This window comes from Piliocolobus tephrosceles, chromosome 11 (genome assembly GCF_002776525.5).
Source record: "Piliocolobus tephrosceles isolate RC106 chromosome 11, ASM277652v3, whole genome shotgun sequence".
NCBI classification, from domain to species: Eukaryota; Metazoa; Chordata; class Mammalia; order Primates; family Cercopithecidae; genus Piliocolobus; species Piliocolobus tephrosceles.
In genome coordinates, this window is record NC_045444.1 from 55,656,944 (window position 1) to 55,672,702 (window position 15,759).

At 44.9% G+C, this 15,759-nt stretch overlaps 1 pseudogene; it reads right to left on the reverse strand.

Annotated features, from left to right (window-relative positions):
* Positions 1-304: 304 nt before the first annotated feature.
* The window catches only part of LOC111524522, a 20,200-nt pseudogene continuing 4,745 nt past the window's right edge, over positions 305-15,759 (reverse strand).

Consider the following 15,759-nt stretch of genomic DNA (forward strand, 5'->3'; position numbering starts at 1 on the left):
CCAGTATTTTTAACACAAAGTTATTGGTTTAAAAACATGTCTATTCTCTTTTATATCTGCTTTTAAAAGAAGTTAGGAAGACAAGGTAATGGAGCCCATAAGCTTTGTCTTCTTGAACAAGAAGAAACTTCTCTAAGAAAGTTTGGGGCAGGAATTACACACAGTTAAGAAGCCCCATGAATCCAAATATTTACTCAGCCTCACTAAAATGAGAGCATACAACTGGTTTATGAAATTATTAGAGCTGCCGAAGGGTTCGGAAGTGTACTCCAGGGTGGCCAGCTGGGCTCACAGTGGAGCAGGGTCAGGATGGACGAGGACATGCTGACCACCCTGAAGATCCTCTTCGTGAGAGTGGGGTGGGCAAGTTCCCCTGCTCTTGAGGTCCACAGATGATACTTTTGACCTGGAACTTGCAGCAACAATAGCATGATGTGACTGCAAACAGTATGATTAGAATGTATGCCAGGTGAAACAAAGGGATCACTGTCATAGATGTTGCCTCAAATTCCAGTTGTCTGGAAAGAAATGTAAAGTGGACCACCTGCCAAAAAAACAAAAAAACAAAAAACAAAAAACTCAGCGAGCTCCAAGCAAATTTTGGGGGCTCCCCAAAACCAGTGAAGACTTCAACTAAAAGTGGAATTTCAAAGCACTCTAAGAAACCAAACCCCAAAATTAAACAGGAAGATCAGTGTCTGTACTGAACAGCCCCATCTGTGCTGAACAGCCCCATCTGGTGGACACAGGATTTGTGTTATCGACTTGAATGTTACCAAGAATTCATGATTCCTGGCATCCGTCGGTATTAAGTACCAAGAGCTGGATTAAGTACCAAATACAGTAAAGCAAACCCGGCTTTGAGGCAAGGACCCCTTAAAGTAGTCATGCAGTGCTTTTGTTACGGTTCTCGGAGCGAGTCTTCCTCATCCCTCCCACCTTCTTTTGGCCTCCTTGTAAACCTGAACCGCCAGGTACCTCAATTTTCTTCATGGCCAGACTGTTGTTAATTGTTAAATGGGTGGAGGAAATGGGTGAGCCACTGCTTGCTCTGCACATTGTCCTCTGGGTGCTGGGTCTTCAGGTAGTACAGCAGCCGCATGGCTTTGACCCGCAGAAGTAACTGGCCCATTCCCAGGCTGCCCGCCAAGATGTGTCCTCCGAAGAAGCTGGTCAGGAAGACGAGATGCCCGCTGTGGTTGTAGATGGGGAAGGTGATGCTGCTCAGGTCAAGCATTTTGTCCACCTGCCTGGCATGCAGGAGCGGGTTGGGGGGCACACAGAGTGGCTGGTGCCTCAGGGACACCTGCTGGTACTGGATGTGGCTTCGTCTCCCCTTGGGACCTGCAGGTCCTGTATCACACTGCCCAATTTACCGACTTCAGCAAAGATGTCTGGTTCCAGCTATAAGTCGCTGTGGGAGACCACCGAAATGGAGGCGAAGTTGACCTTGGAGCTCCTGGAGAAGCGGTAGAGTCGGTGGTGGTGAAATGGCCCTGCATGAAGCCCACTCAGCCTTGGCCAGGCTCCCCTCGGGGCGCACGGCTCCTCCAGATCTTCGTCCTCAGGCAGGTAAAGGGAGCCGCAGCCCAGCGCGGCCAGCAGCATCATGGGCGCCAGAGGAAGATGAGGGGTGCCCACCACCACCCCAGCCACTGGAAGGCGCGGGACAGTGGCCCCTTCAGGCGGTCGGCGTGGCAGTCGCGTGCAGACGGCTACGGATTCAGGGTTTCGCCCCAGCAGGGGTGCGTCCTTCCAACCCACGCCGGGTGGCTGCGGCTCCTTCTCCAGCTACGGTCGCCGCTCCGAGGGCTGCCCTGACTCCCAGCCCGGCCTCGCTTCGGTCCCTGGTCCTACACTGGGACCTCCACCGACCCGCACCCAGACTTTGAGCTCCGCTGCCGCTGCCCGGCTCCGGCTTCCCCTCCGACTCTGACCGACTCGGCTCAGACTCCCGACCCGACTCCGGCTAGTTGCCCAGTCCCTCTTCCTGGGCGCCTACTCCAGCTCCCGCTTCGCCCCAGGCTCGGGTCCAGCTGCCCCACGACCTTAGAGGAACAGAAACTCATTTCCAGGAAGCACAGGCGGGACAGCAGGTGAAAAGGCCGCTGCGGGGAGCAGATCTCCACCCCACCCGAAGGTTTCCTGGAGACATTCTAGGGAGTCTGTTTGAGCTCTGGCCGCACGCCCGGACGCAGAGGCGGCATTGGGAGCACGTGGCTGGCCCGGATGCCCAACGAATCTGAAATGTGTTTTGAGGCGTGCCTGGACTCTCAGGGGTTCAGCAAACACAAGGAATGCTTCTTCAAGGCCATCAGATGCATGCCTATCCTACGGGACTTGTAATTTTTTTTTTTTTTTTTTTTTTTGAGGCGGAGTCTTACTCTGTCGCCCAGGCTGGAGTGCAGTAGCCCGATCTCAGCTCACTGCAAGCTCCGCCTCCCGGGTTTACGCCATTCTCCTGCCTCAGCCTCCAGAGTAGCTGAGACTACAGGCTCCCGCCACCTCGCCCAGCTAGTTTTTGTATTTTTAGTAGAGACGGGGTTTCACCGTGTTAGCCAGGATGGTCTCGATCTCCTGACCTCGTGATCCGCCCGTCTCGGCCTCCCAAAGTGCTGGGATTACAGGCTTGAGCCACCGTGCCCGGCCAAGGGATTTGTAATTTATTGGGAGAATTTGGGTGTTTCTCCCACACACAAATGCCATAGATATTCCACATGTCCTGAGTAACAGATATTACCTTACCTGGGGTTCACCCAGTAGCAGTTTCAGGTAAGACTTTTGTGAACCTGATACCCTTAACTTAGTTATTGTTTTTATTCTCTATCCATAAATGTAACATGTGCATACGTTCTCCTTGTGAAAGAAGTATAGAATGAAAAGTGTGGGAAAAAAAATCTAAACCTCTTACCCATTCCTCTTAAAGGAAATGTTAAAAAGTGGGTCTACATCCTTACAAACCCTTTCTATGCAAGACATGCATATCAAAGATATAGCAAATACACCTTTTTTGTAAATATTATTGTACTATTCATGTTATGCAGATTATATTTTTCATCTACAGTGGCAGAGGATTTGAACATGTCAGTGCAAATAAATTTATCTTATTTTTTAACTGCTCTATACTTTTCCAATGTATAGATGAAACATAATTCCATCAGAATCTTATTGATGAACTCATAGATTGTTTAGTCATTTGCTTTTATAAATAGTGCTCAGTGAATGAATGTCTTTTATTTAACCTATACACAGGAGCCATATCTGTGAGATAATTTTTCAGAGTGGATTCACTAGGCCAAAGGATAGGTTCTTTTAAATTTTTAGAGCTATTGAGAGATTAAAATCCAAAGAAGTTGTATTAATTTATACCCTCATAAGCAATATATGAATTTGCCATAGCCTATCCCACAGTGTCAGCAAAGTGTTTGGTTTGTGCCACTGGTATCTTACTTTGGTTTAATTTTGAATGCATTGCTTAGCATCCTTATCTTTCCTTTTTTTTTTTTTTTTTTAGATGGAGTCTCACTCTGTCGCCCAGGCTAGAGGTGCAGTGGCGCAATCTCGGCTCACTGCAAGCTCCGTCTGCCAGGTTACGCCATTCTCCTGCCTCAGCCTCCCTAGTAGCTGGGACTACAGGCACCTGCTGCCATGCCCGGCTAATTTTTTGTATTTTCAGTAGAGACGGGGTTTCACCGTGTTAGCCAGGTTGGTCTCGATCTCCTGACCTTGTGATCCACCCACCTTGGCCTCCCAAAGTGCTTGGATTACAGGTGTGAGCCACCATGCCCGGCCTATCATTCCTTTTTGAGTGAACTTTCTTATCTTGTGTGTGCCTATTCCATTCCGAAGTTTTCCCTATGGATTGCTGAGATTTTCTTCTTGTTTTATAGGAACATTTATATTTTTAAAAAATGACCACCTTTCTTGTGATCAGAGTTACAAGCATCTCCCCATTTTGCTTATTGCCATGGCTTACTTTTGTAGTTCGATTAATGAATACTTTTATGAGTTCCAAGTTTTTTGTTATAATACATTTTTCTTTTTTTGTGATTATAAAAAAATTACTAGAAAATTTAAACCAAAGTTGTGACCAATAGAAATGATCATTACTGGCTAGGTGTGGTGGCTCATTCCTGTAATCTCAGCATTTTGAGAGGCCAAGGCAGGAGGATTACTTGAGGCCAGGAGTTTGACACCAGGCTGGGCGACATAATGAGATCCCATCCTTAAAAAAAAAAATTAGAGCCGGGCGCGGTGGCTCAAGCCTGTAATCCCAGCACTTTGGGAGGCTGAGCCAGGCGGATCATGAGGTCAGGAGATCAAGACCATCCTGGCTAACACGGTGAAACCCCGTCTCTACTAAAAAAAAAAATACAAAAAACTAGCCGGGCGTGGTAGTGGGCTCCTGTAGTCCCAGCTGCCTGAGGCTGAGGCAGGAGAATGGCGTAAACCCGGGAGGCAGAGCTTGCAGTGAGCTGAGTTCCAGCCACTGCATTCCAGCCTGGGCGACAGAGTGAGACTCCGTCTCAAAAAAAAAAAAAAAAAATTAGTAGGCTGGGCTCAGTGGCTTACGCCTGTAATCCCAGCATTTTGGGAGGCTGAGGCGGGTGGATCACCTGAGGTCAGGAGTTTGAGACCAGCCTGACCAACATGAGGAAACCCCATCTCTACTAAAAATACAAAAATTAGCTGGGCATGGTGGTGCATGCCTGTAAGGAGAATCGCTGGAACCCAGGAGGTGGAGGTTGCAGTGAGCTGAGATTGCGCCATTGTACTCCAGCCTGGGTGACCGAGCAAGACTCTACCTCAAAAGAAAAAAAAAAAATTAAACATTAGCCAGGTGTGATGGTGCACACCTGTGGTCCTAGCTACACAGGGGGCTGAGGTGGGAGGATTACATGAGCTCAGGAGGTATAGGCTGCAGTAAGCTATGATTGTGCCACTGCACTCCAGCCTGGGTGACAGAGCAAGACCTTCTCTCACAAAAAAAAAAAAAAAAAAAAAGGAAATAAATAAAAGAAAGAAAGCAAGCAGAAATTATCATTACTGTCTTGGCTGGATACAACTACAATCTTCAAGTGTGTTTTGTAGCTTTGTATTCCCTATTTGAGTTTTTCATCTTGCATAGCTGTAATGTATTGAAAAGTAGTTCTAACTGGGCATCTTTCCATAGTGACATCCGCCTTCTATGAAGCTCTGCGCTTTTACTCCATAAATTATAAATAAATATGTTATTGGCCATTACAATGGATGAGACAAAACTTTGAAATTTTTTTTCAATAAGGAAGCTCAAAGTTTGACAAGAGAACAATTGCAAAAATATAACAAAACATCTGTGGAAGTAGCACAGCATCCTGGCTCATAAAATCAGGATCGGAAACCATCAGTCTCCTTCCGGTCTCTGTCCCCTTTCTTGTCTGTAAAAACCAAATATTCAGGTCAGGCACAGTGGCTCATGGCTCTAGCCACAGCACTTTGGGAGACCCAAATGGGTGGATTGCTCGAGGCTAGGATTTCAAGACCAGCCTGGACAACGGGGCAAAACCCTGTCTCTACAAACAATACAAAAGATTAGCTGGGAATTTTTTGTACAGTGTCATATACATGTACATGTCATGTCGTGTACATGTCATGTCATGTACATGTAGTTCCAGCTACTTGGGAGACTGAGGTGGGAGGATCACCTGAGCCCAGGAGGTTGAGGCTACAGTGCGCCAAGATCGCACCACTGCACTCCAGCCTGGGTGACAGAGCAATACCCTGTCTCAAAAACAACAACAACAACAACAACAAAACAACCCCAAACATTTAGAAGAATTTAAGATGAGGGAAAGGAGAGCCACTCACCCAGTTCTCTAGTGACCTAGTGTCCCTAACTTGTAGAGCAGCTTTACTTCCAGTCTTGTGGCTACTTCGCAGTCAGTTCTTTGATTGGAGAAGTGCCTTGCACTTTATACCAGACTTTCCTTATGAGCAGATAGTTACAGGTTAGTCTACAAGACATGGTGATCACGTCACTCCTCTGTTCACATCCCTGTGATGACTCCACATTTCACTCAGAGCTGAAGTCAAAGTCCTTACAATTATATGCATGTGTGCTACAACGACTCACACAAAGATGGACAGCCATAGGCCTGGGTGAAAGCTCAGAGAGTCTGGTTTCAAACAGGAAGATGGGAGCAATGGATACTGTGACAACTGACAGTCTCTGCCAGACATTAAAATGCTATGAAGCCACTGTAATTAAAATTATGGGCCAGCCACTGTGGCTGACACCTGTAATCCCAGCACTTCAGGAGGCCAAGGCAAGCAGATCACTTGAGGTCAGGAGTTCGAGACCAGCCTGGCCTACATGGCAAAACGCCATCTCCACTAAAAATACAAAAATTAGCCAGGCATGGTGGTGCACGCCTGTAGTCCCAGCTACTTGGGAGGCTGAGGCAGGAGAATCACTTGAACCCATGAGGCGGAGGTTGCAGTGAGCCAAGATCGCACCACTCTACTACAGCCTGGGCAACAGAGCGAGACTCTATCTCAAAAATAAAATAAAATTCTGCTGTGTTGATTTCAAAATAATGATCCCAGCTACCTGGGAGGCTGAGACATGAGATCCCCTAAACCCGGGAGGTGGAGGTTGCAGTGAGCCAATATTGTGCCACTGCACTCTAGCCTGGGTGACAGAGCGAGACTCTGTCTCAAAAAAAAAAAAAAAAAAAGTAAACAAGCAGATAAGTTAATTTTAAAGCGATAGTACTAAAAGACAATAACACAGAGCTATGACAATATAGAGTGGCTAAAATGGGAGAGGAGGAAGGATTATTTTTTCCAAGTTAATTTTTGGGGAGAGATACAATTTATTAAACAAGCATGTATATATGCCCCTCTGTGCCTACTCCTGTTGTGGACACTGGGCATAAAGCAACATAGAAGGTTAAATCTTTGTTCTCAAGAAGCTTAAGACATTCCATTGATACAGACAATAAACAAACAAGCAAATTGATATTTAATATGCAGAGTCATATGCAGAGTCAGATTTACTGTGATACCCCAGCGGGGGCTGGTCATTGCTGAGGGCCATAGAATGTTCTAGGTGGCAAGTGGAAGCCAGGTTGCAACAACTACATAGTTTTACATAAGCATTTCTAGTAAATTGCCTAAATAAATCTTAGAAGGAATAACTGAAGCTCCAAGACTCTAGCAATTTATGATTTATTTTCACATTCTTAATAAATATTCACTTTCATACTTAATCTTTTAATTGCAATTTTTATATTTTGTTTCTTTAAAAAGTGCCCCCCCATTATAAAAACTTCAGGCCCCACAAAACTTGGATGTTCCCATAATAAGATATCAGGTGGTAACAAGTTTTTTTGGTTTTTTTTGAGATGGAGTCTTGCTCTGTCCCCAGGCTGGAGTACAGTGGTGTGATCTTGGCTCACTGCAACCTCCACCTCCCGGGGTCAAGTGATTCTCCTGCCTCAGCCTCCCAAGTGGCTGGGACTACAGGCGCTCACCACCATCCCCAGCTAATTTTTGTATTTTTCATAGAGATGGGGTTTCAAAATGTTGGCCATGATGGCCTCGATCTTTTGACCTTGTGATCCACCCACCTCAGCCTCCCAAAGTGTTGGGATTATGGGCGTGAGCCACCATGGCCGGCTGGTAACAAGTTTTATGAAGAAAAATCAGAATGAAGATGATGGAGTAAAATTGTTGTGGGGGAGGTACTATTAATATAAGGTGGTCAGCAATGACCTCTCTAGTAGATGATGTTTGTCCTGAGCCCTGAAGGAAGCAAGCTATAACCTTGGAAATAGTAGATACAGCAAAGGCCCTGAGGCATGTGTACTATGAAGCCATCTATAGACTTATTACCTAAGAGGATGTTCCCTAGGCTAAATTAATTCTTTTAGAATATTTTGTGTCTCCAAAATCAAGGATCAGTTATATTAATAAATACATACACTTATTAAGCTACCCATTTATAAGAAATACAAAAGGTGAATTTTCGTGAAAACAGGTTCATTTTCTTCAGATGAGGCTGGAATTTCGGATTGTACAGAGTCTACAGGCTGACTCCTACATCACCCTTGGTCTTCTGCAGTGATATTCCTGAAATCCTAAAATGATTAAGTTCTGTTTCTATCAGTTGGCCCCCCTAGCACTCTGCCTCTGAGAACCAGAACAAACCTTTTTGCATTTTCTGCGAGTCATGCACTGTGTAGAGACTAAGGAGGCCTGAGCAGGAAGAATCTGCCTGTTGATAACTCTTGGCTCTGTTTTTAGAATAAACAAACCCGTTTAATGAAAACAGTGTGTGCACTGTTATTTTAAGGGAAACAGCACAGAAAGGAGAGATGGGAGAAAACCAAAAGAGATCAAAAGGTTATTAAACAACCTGGAATCAATAATATACTTTTTAAAAAAGTTTCAGCCAGAGTATCCTGTTTCTTTGCTGTCCACCTTCTATTTAAAAAATGGTCATGACAGAGAAGCATGATAGATTTAACTAGACTACAAGTGTACTGAGGCAGAAGGCAGAGCATAAGTTTTATTTACTTTTGCATCTTCGGGCGAAGCACATGGTAAGCACACCATACATATTTGTGCAATTAGGAATTAATGTTAATCTATGTGATAGCAACCATAATCATTTTACACCATCTGGTGATAACATGGGTTTCATTTTATATATGGATTTCTCGTCGTTTTTCCAAGGCCTGCTCACAATAAAACACAAGAAGATGAGGTGAAAAATTCCTAGGCCCTGCCATGCAGCCACAGAAAATGGGAACCTGCCTGACTGTGGACATCAAATGAATTTCAAGGCCCAGAACCTGGAGAGCATGGTTCACCTTATATGGTAGTATAAGTTGTTTCTGAGCTGATACAACTGGGAATATGGAAGTCAGGGAGCCTGTCATTCTCTGCCTCTTTGACCTGGTAGATACCTCGCTGTGCAGAATTGACAAGAATGCAAATTTTGTGTGTATTCTGGCACATACAAGGGAGGCAATGGGAAGCCACATTTATCCTCCTGCATCTCTATCTTTTTTATATTCTTTGCTCTGCTTCTTAGTTCATCCAAAACTAAACCAAAGTAAAATCAACTTGAATGAAATCCAAGTCTTTATTCTCTCCATTCCCCAAACCCAGGCCAGATTCCATGGTCTGATTTTCAGCTTACATTATATTGTCTAGCTCTGTTTTTACAGTAAACACATACATTTAATAAAAGGTGACAATTTGTGCACAGTGAGTATTATTTTAAGAGAAGCTATGGGAATATACTCTTGGCCTCAAAGAGCTGACTGTCCAGTGAGGGAGACAAAAAGTGTAAAAATCATTACTATCTCTGAAGTCAAGACAAAGTTAGAGGGTCTAAGACCTATAGTAAACTAGAGGATGTTCAATCCAATAGATGTAATAGTGTAGAAATAGGCCTTTTCTTTTTTTTTTTTTTTTTTTTTTTTGAGACGGAGTCTCGCTCTGTCGCCCGGGCTGGAGTGCAGTGGCCAGATCTCAGCTCACTGCAAGCTCCGCCTCCCGGGTTTACGCCATTCTCCTGCCTCAGCTTCCCGAGTGGCTGGGACTACAGGCGCCCGCCACGTCGCCCGGCTAGATTTTTGTATCTTTTAGTAGAGACGGGGTTTCACCGTGTGAGCCAGGATGGTCTCGATCTCCTGACCTCGTGATCCGCCCGTCTCAGCCTCCCAAAGTGCTGGGATTACAGGCTTGAGCCACCGCGTCCGGCAGGCCTTTTCAAATATATATATTTTGTTTGTTTGTTTTGTTTTGTTTTTAAGACACTCTGTTACCCAGGCTGGAGTATAGTGCACAATCTCAGCTCACTGCAACCTCCACCTCCCGGGTTCAAGCAATTCTCCTGTCTCAACCTCCTGAGTAGTTGGGATTACAGGCACATGCCACCACGCCCAGCTGATTTTTGTAGTTTTAGTAGAGACAGGATTTCACCATGTTGGTCAGGCTGGTCTCGAACTCCTGACCTCAGGTGATCCACCTGCCTCGGCCTCCCAAAGTGCTGGGATTACAGGCACTTACGTTTTTAATAGGATTTTAAAACACAACAAAAGATTTCCCAGTTTCACTACAGACCTTCTCTGGGCCTGCAGCAGAGCAGCTAAACACTGGAACAGTGCCTTAAATTTCTGGTATGGAATTCTTTAATCTACCTAAACTAGACCTTGTTTATTCATATGTCACGATGCCACTCACGTTTTGGGGTTGTGGTAGAAGGCCACAGCACCTTAATCTCTCGGTGTTGTCTGTGATGGCTCATTAGTCACCTTGAGGGTGTGGGTGTTTCCTGTTTCCCCGGCAGCTCCCCAAGCTGTCACTGTGGCTGGATGTGGTATGAGGGGTCTCATCCAGGTGAGGCCCGGAGCCTCTGGCCAGAGTGTCAGCCTTCTAGGGTTAGGAGAGCATGTGTCCCTGTGGTGGGAGCAGGGGTCCTGGAGCTGTGAAAGCCTGGGGTTGTACTGAGTGAACCCTAGTGTGTTGGTCCTAGATATGACGTAGTGTCCTCAGTGGGTGTGGGGAGCACTTGAGGGGTGGTTCTAATAAAAAATCGAGGCCAGGCCAGGCGCGGTGGCTCAAGCCTGTCATCCCAGCACTTTGGGAGGCCGAGACGGGTGGATCACGAGGTCAGGACATCAAAACCATCCTGGCTAACACGGTGAAACCCCGTCTCTACTGAAAAATACAAAAAACTAGCTGGGCGAGGTGGCGGGCGCCTGTAGTCCCAGCTACTTGGGAGGCTGAGGCAGGAGAATGGTGTAAACCCGGGAGGCGGAGCTTGCAGTGAGCTGAGATCAGGCCACTGCACTCCAGCCCTGGCGACAGAGTGAGACTCCGTCTCAAAAAAAAAAAAAAAATGTGGGGGCCAGAACAGGTCTTAATTCCCAAGCAAAAGCAGTAATAAGTGCCATAACTGGGGAAGTCTGGTGTGCTATTGGAGCATACAAGAGGGGCAACTTCCCACAAGAAGTGAAGTCTGAACTAAGACCTGAAAATGACTTGAACTTGACTTGTTTTCCCAGTCATCCACCCATTCTATCATGCCTCACCTCCCTCTTTCCCAGTCACCAGAAGCTCATATCTCCTGAAGTATCTCTTCCCCACCCTCATTCTGTTCAGCACAGCTCCCAATCTGACCAAAATCCCCCACCCTTCCACACCCTCCAAAATCTTTCCTACATGTCTTCTAGAAATCTGGAGTTCCAGATGAGTGATAAACATGCTCCCCTATATCCTTAACCTCTTTCATCAGTGTCTCTTCTGACTTCTTGACCTCACTGAGTATCCATCAGTCTCCTGAGGGCACTGGCTCCCCTGCAGCCTTTTTAAGTGAAGTAATTTTTCCTCTTACATCCTGTGTAATTCTGGCCCAGAATGTGAGACACCAGCTTTTCTTCTTTTCACTTTCTTTTCTTTTTTTTTTGAGACAGAGTATCACTCTGTTGCTCAGGCTAGAGTACAGTGGTGCAATCTTGGCTCACTGCAACCTCTGCCTCCCTGGTTCGAGCGATTCTCCTGTCTCGGCCTCCCATGCGGCTGGGATTACAGGCATGTGCCACCACACCCGGCTAATTTTGTATTTGTTTTGTAGCAGAAATGGGGTTTCAGCATGTTTGGCCAGGCTGGTCTCGAACTCCTGACCTCAAGAGATCCACCTGCCTTGGCCTCCCAAAGTGCTGAGATTACAGGCATGAGCCATGGCGCCCGGCCTCACATTATCACTTTCAAACTATTCCTCCTTCTTCAAAAGCCTCACCTCCTTGTGTCTACATTCTGATGATCTCCCAGTCACACCCCTTATTCACTGAAGACTTGACTCCTAGCTCACTGTCTTCCTCTTCATCCTGACTTGTGTCCTCATTTTTATCCAGATAGCCTCCCATCTGACACCTGGGGTCCTCAACCCACCAACCTCACTGCTTTTTTTTTAACTGTTATGTCTATTCTGTGTTCATTCTCTCCCTTATCCACCTTTGATGTGCTGGTCAGCATTATGAAAAGCAATTGTACTTCTTTTATACTCACTTGCCCAGCTGAGTATAACTTCTCTGGGCCTGCAGCAGAGCCTGCAGCAGAGCACCTGAACACTGGCACAGTGCCTTAAATTTATGACCACAAAGCTGAAACAAACACTCTATATCTGCTCCATAATCCTAAAAGGTTTCCCTAGTAAGATCAATATTTTATTCTCTGAGTCAACTATTTTGTGTCTTTTTTTTTCCTAAAAATTTCAACCCTTCCTCTTTTTTTCCTTTCCTTTTTGTCCCTTCCCCCCATTTTTTTTTCTAAGACAAATACTGTAGAATATAAATCCTTCCTCATTGGCCCCACTCTCACATAACTGAAAAAACGTAAGCAACTCAACAGGAACTCTATTCTTCTAACCACCAAATCTTTCTACACTTGTGTTAATATTTCCTGTTCTCCCACTTGTTATAATACAAATGCCATTGCTCTATCAAAGCAGTCATGCTCTGGATTCTGTCTTCTCTTGTTTTCTCAAGGACATCACTCTTACAATTCTCCCCGCTGTCATAGATCACCAGTTTCTCCCTTTATTATGTGGAATTTGCAATTCTTAAACTACCATCTTTTTTTTTTTTTTTTTTTTTTTGAGATGGAGTCTTGCTCTGTCACCAGGCTGGAATGCAGTGGTGCAATCTTGGCTCAATGAAGCCTCCGCCTCCAGGATTCAAGAGATTCTCGTGCCTCAGCCTCCTGAGTAGTTGGGACTACAGGCACATGCCACCACAGATGGCTAATTTTTTTCTATTTTTAGTAGAATAGAGGGTTTTACCATGTTAGGCTGGTCTCGAACTCCTGACCTCAGGTGATCCACCCGCCTGGGCCTTCTAAAGTGCTGGGATTACAGGTACGTGTCACCATGCCCGGCCTTAAACCATCATCCTTTAAAAAACCCTATTGTTAAAAAGAGCCTCAGTTCCAGCTGGGCGCGGTGGCTCACACCTGCAATCCCAGCACTTTGGGAGGCTGATGCAGGCAGATCACTTGGGGTCAGGAGTTCAAGACCAGCCTGGTCTGAAATAAAATACAAAAATTAGCCAGGTGTGGTGGCAGACACCTGTAATCCCAGCTACTCAGGAGGCTGAGATAGTAGAATTGCTTGAACCTGAGAGGTGGAAGCTGCAGAGAGCTGAGATTGTGCCACTGCACTCCAGGCTGGGTGACAGAGTGAGACTCCGTATCAAAAACCAACCAACCAACAAACAAAGATCCTCAGTTCCCTTTGGGATGCCATCAACAAGGAGGGAGGAGGGAGGATACTTGAGCTCAGGAGTTCAAGACCAGCCTGGCCAACATAGCAAGATCCCATCTCTATTTTTAAAAATAAACCTCAGTTGTCCTTAGATACCCTTCCAGGAACATCTCGTTTCTTTGCTCCCCTTTATAGAAAAACTTCTTGAAAGAATTGTTAACCCCACACTGTTCCACCTACTCCAGGGCTTCCACCCTCATCACATCACTGAAACTACTGTTATCAAGTCATCTGTGACTTACATGTTGCCAAATTCAGTAGATAACTTCCTTTCCCTCATTTTGCCTGAGTCTTGTGCAAACTGACCTGACCCACTTTGACCCTTCTCAATTATTAGCTTCTTTTTGTAGGTGTCAGTAGCCTCCAGCATATGCAGGGAAATGAGGGCTATGGGTCTCTCGTGATTCTGAGCTGGGTACTTTATCAAGAACATTTTAGCAAACTACTAATTAGCCTCCCTTACAAACATAAAATCTTGAATTTTTCATTCTTCCAATTTATGTCTCCCGCCAGAAACATTGATTCCAATGATTCATTCTGAGGTTCTGGCTACTGCTACCCCAAGTTCCTGAATTAGCACCCTATTTCCAGTGTCACCATACTTCACCATATACTTCTCCACTGCAAGTGGAGATGTACTACTGAAACCTTTGATTTTCCTACCTTGCTAACTCTTCTAAAAATGTTTGGTTTTCAAGAAGAGTTATCACTTAGGATCTGTCATCTATAAATGATTATTCATTTTGATGATTTCTCAAGAATGAATGAATTGTTACAATGGTGTCTGATTGTCTGCTGCCCTACTCCACTGGCTGAGACCCATCACTGTCTGAGAGAACTGAGCAGTTGAGTAGGGTCAGGGCTCTATTACCTTCTTAGATGGTGCTATTTAGTGCCATGCTTAGCACTGTTGGACTTGCAGCCAAACTAATTGGTTACTCCTGAAGAATATTAAGAAACCAACTCATTATTCTAAAAATTAGTGAAGGGAAAAAATCAAGCACTTATCTTCTTTTTCTTGTATGTACATCTAGGAAACCAAATTGTGAATATGGTACTTTTTTTTTTTTTTTTAATGAGAGAGGGTCTTGCTTTCTCACCAAGGCTGGAGTGAAATGTGCGATAGCCCATTCACACACACTGCCTGGGCTCTGCCTGGGCTCCATGGATCCTCCCACTTCAGCCTCCCAGGTAGCTGGAACTACAGATGCTTGCCACCATGCTCAGCTTTTTTTCTTTTTTCTTTTTTTTGTATTTTTTTGTAGAGATGGGGGTTTCACCATGTTGCCCAGCCTGGTCTTGAACTCCTGCAGTCAAGTGATCCACCCGTCTTGGCCTCCCAAAGTGCTGGGATTACAGGTACGAGCCACTGCACCCAGCCAATTTTTTTTTTTTTTCTTTTTTGAGACTGAGTCTGGCTCTGTCTCCCAGGCTGGAGTGCAGTGGTGCAATCTTGGCTCACTGCAACTTCTGCCTCCCGGGTCAAGGGATTCTCCTACCTCAGCCTCCTGAGTAGCTGGGATTACAGGTGCACACCACCATGCCTGGCTGATTTTTGTCTTTTTTAGTAGAAACAGGGTTTCACCATGTTGGTCAGGCTGGTCTCAAACTCCTGATCTCATGGTCTGCCCACCTCTGCCTCCAAAAGTGCTGGGATTACAGGCATGAGCCACGGCACCCGGCCCCAATTTTTTTTTTTTTAACAGAAGAATCCCAGTTAGTGAATTGCAGAAGAAATGACAGACTATTAACTATTTTGACACTTGAATGAAATAATGGATCTAGGCAATGATTATTGATAGCTGCTGAAATCATTAGGTGAGAGGCTGATGAGGAACTTTATAATGATGGATCAGGCTGACAACACTTGAACCCACCGATTAATTCTAATATTCCAAAAAGAGAGGCAAAGAGACATTATATACTTACAGGTGTGATGCAATAAGAACACAGCATCAATAAAAATAAAAATCAAAAAAATAAAAATAAAAATAAAAGGCCAAATATTAACAATGTGAAAAAAAAAAAAAAAAAGAACACAGCATCACCTATGAAGTACTCTTCCAAAAATATCTAGACTAAATCTTATCAAGCCTCTAGACCTAATTTTCAGTTTATGTGAAATACAGAAGATGGAGAAATGTGTTAAATAACACTTGGGATATGATTAATCAAATCTAGAATGTAATAAATTCTATAGGGAAAATGACTTGATTTCATCAACAAATAAATGGCAAGAAAAACAGAAGAAACTATAGGTTGAAAGAAATTTAAGAGCCATTGCATATCACAAGACAACATGTAAATAGCATTTGGAACCTGATTTGAATAATGCAACTTAAAAAATATTTATAAGACGGCCGGGCGCGGTGGCTCAAGCCTGTAATCCCAGCACTTTGGGAGGCCGAGACGGGCGGATCACAAGGTCAGGAGATCGAGACCAT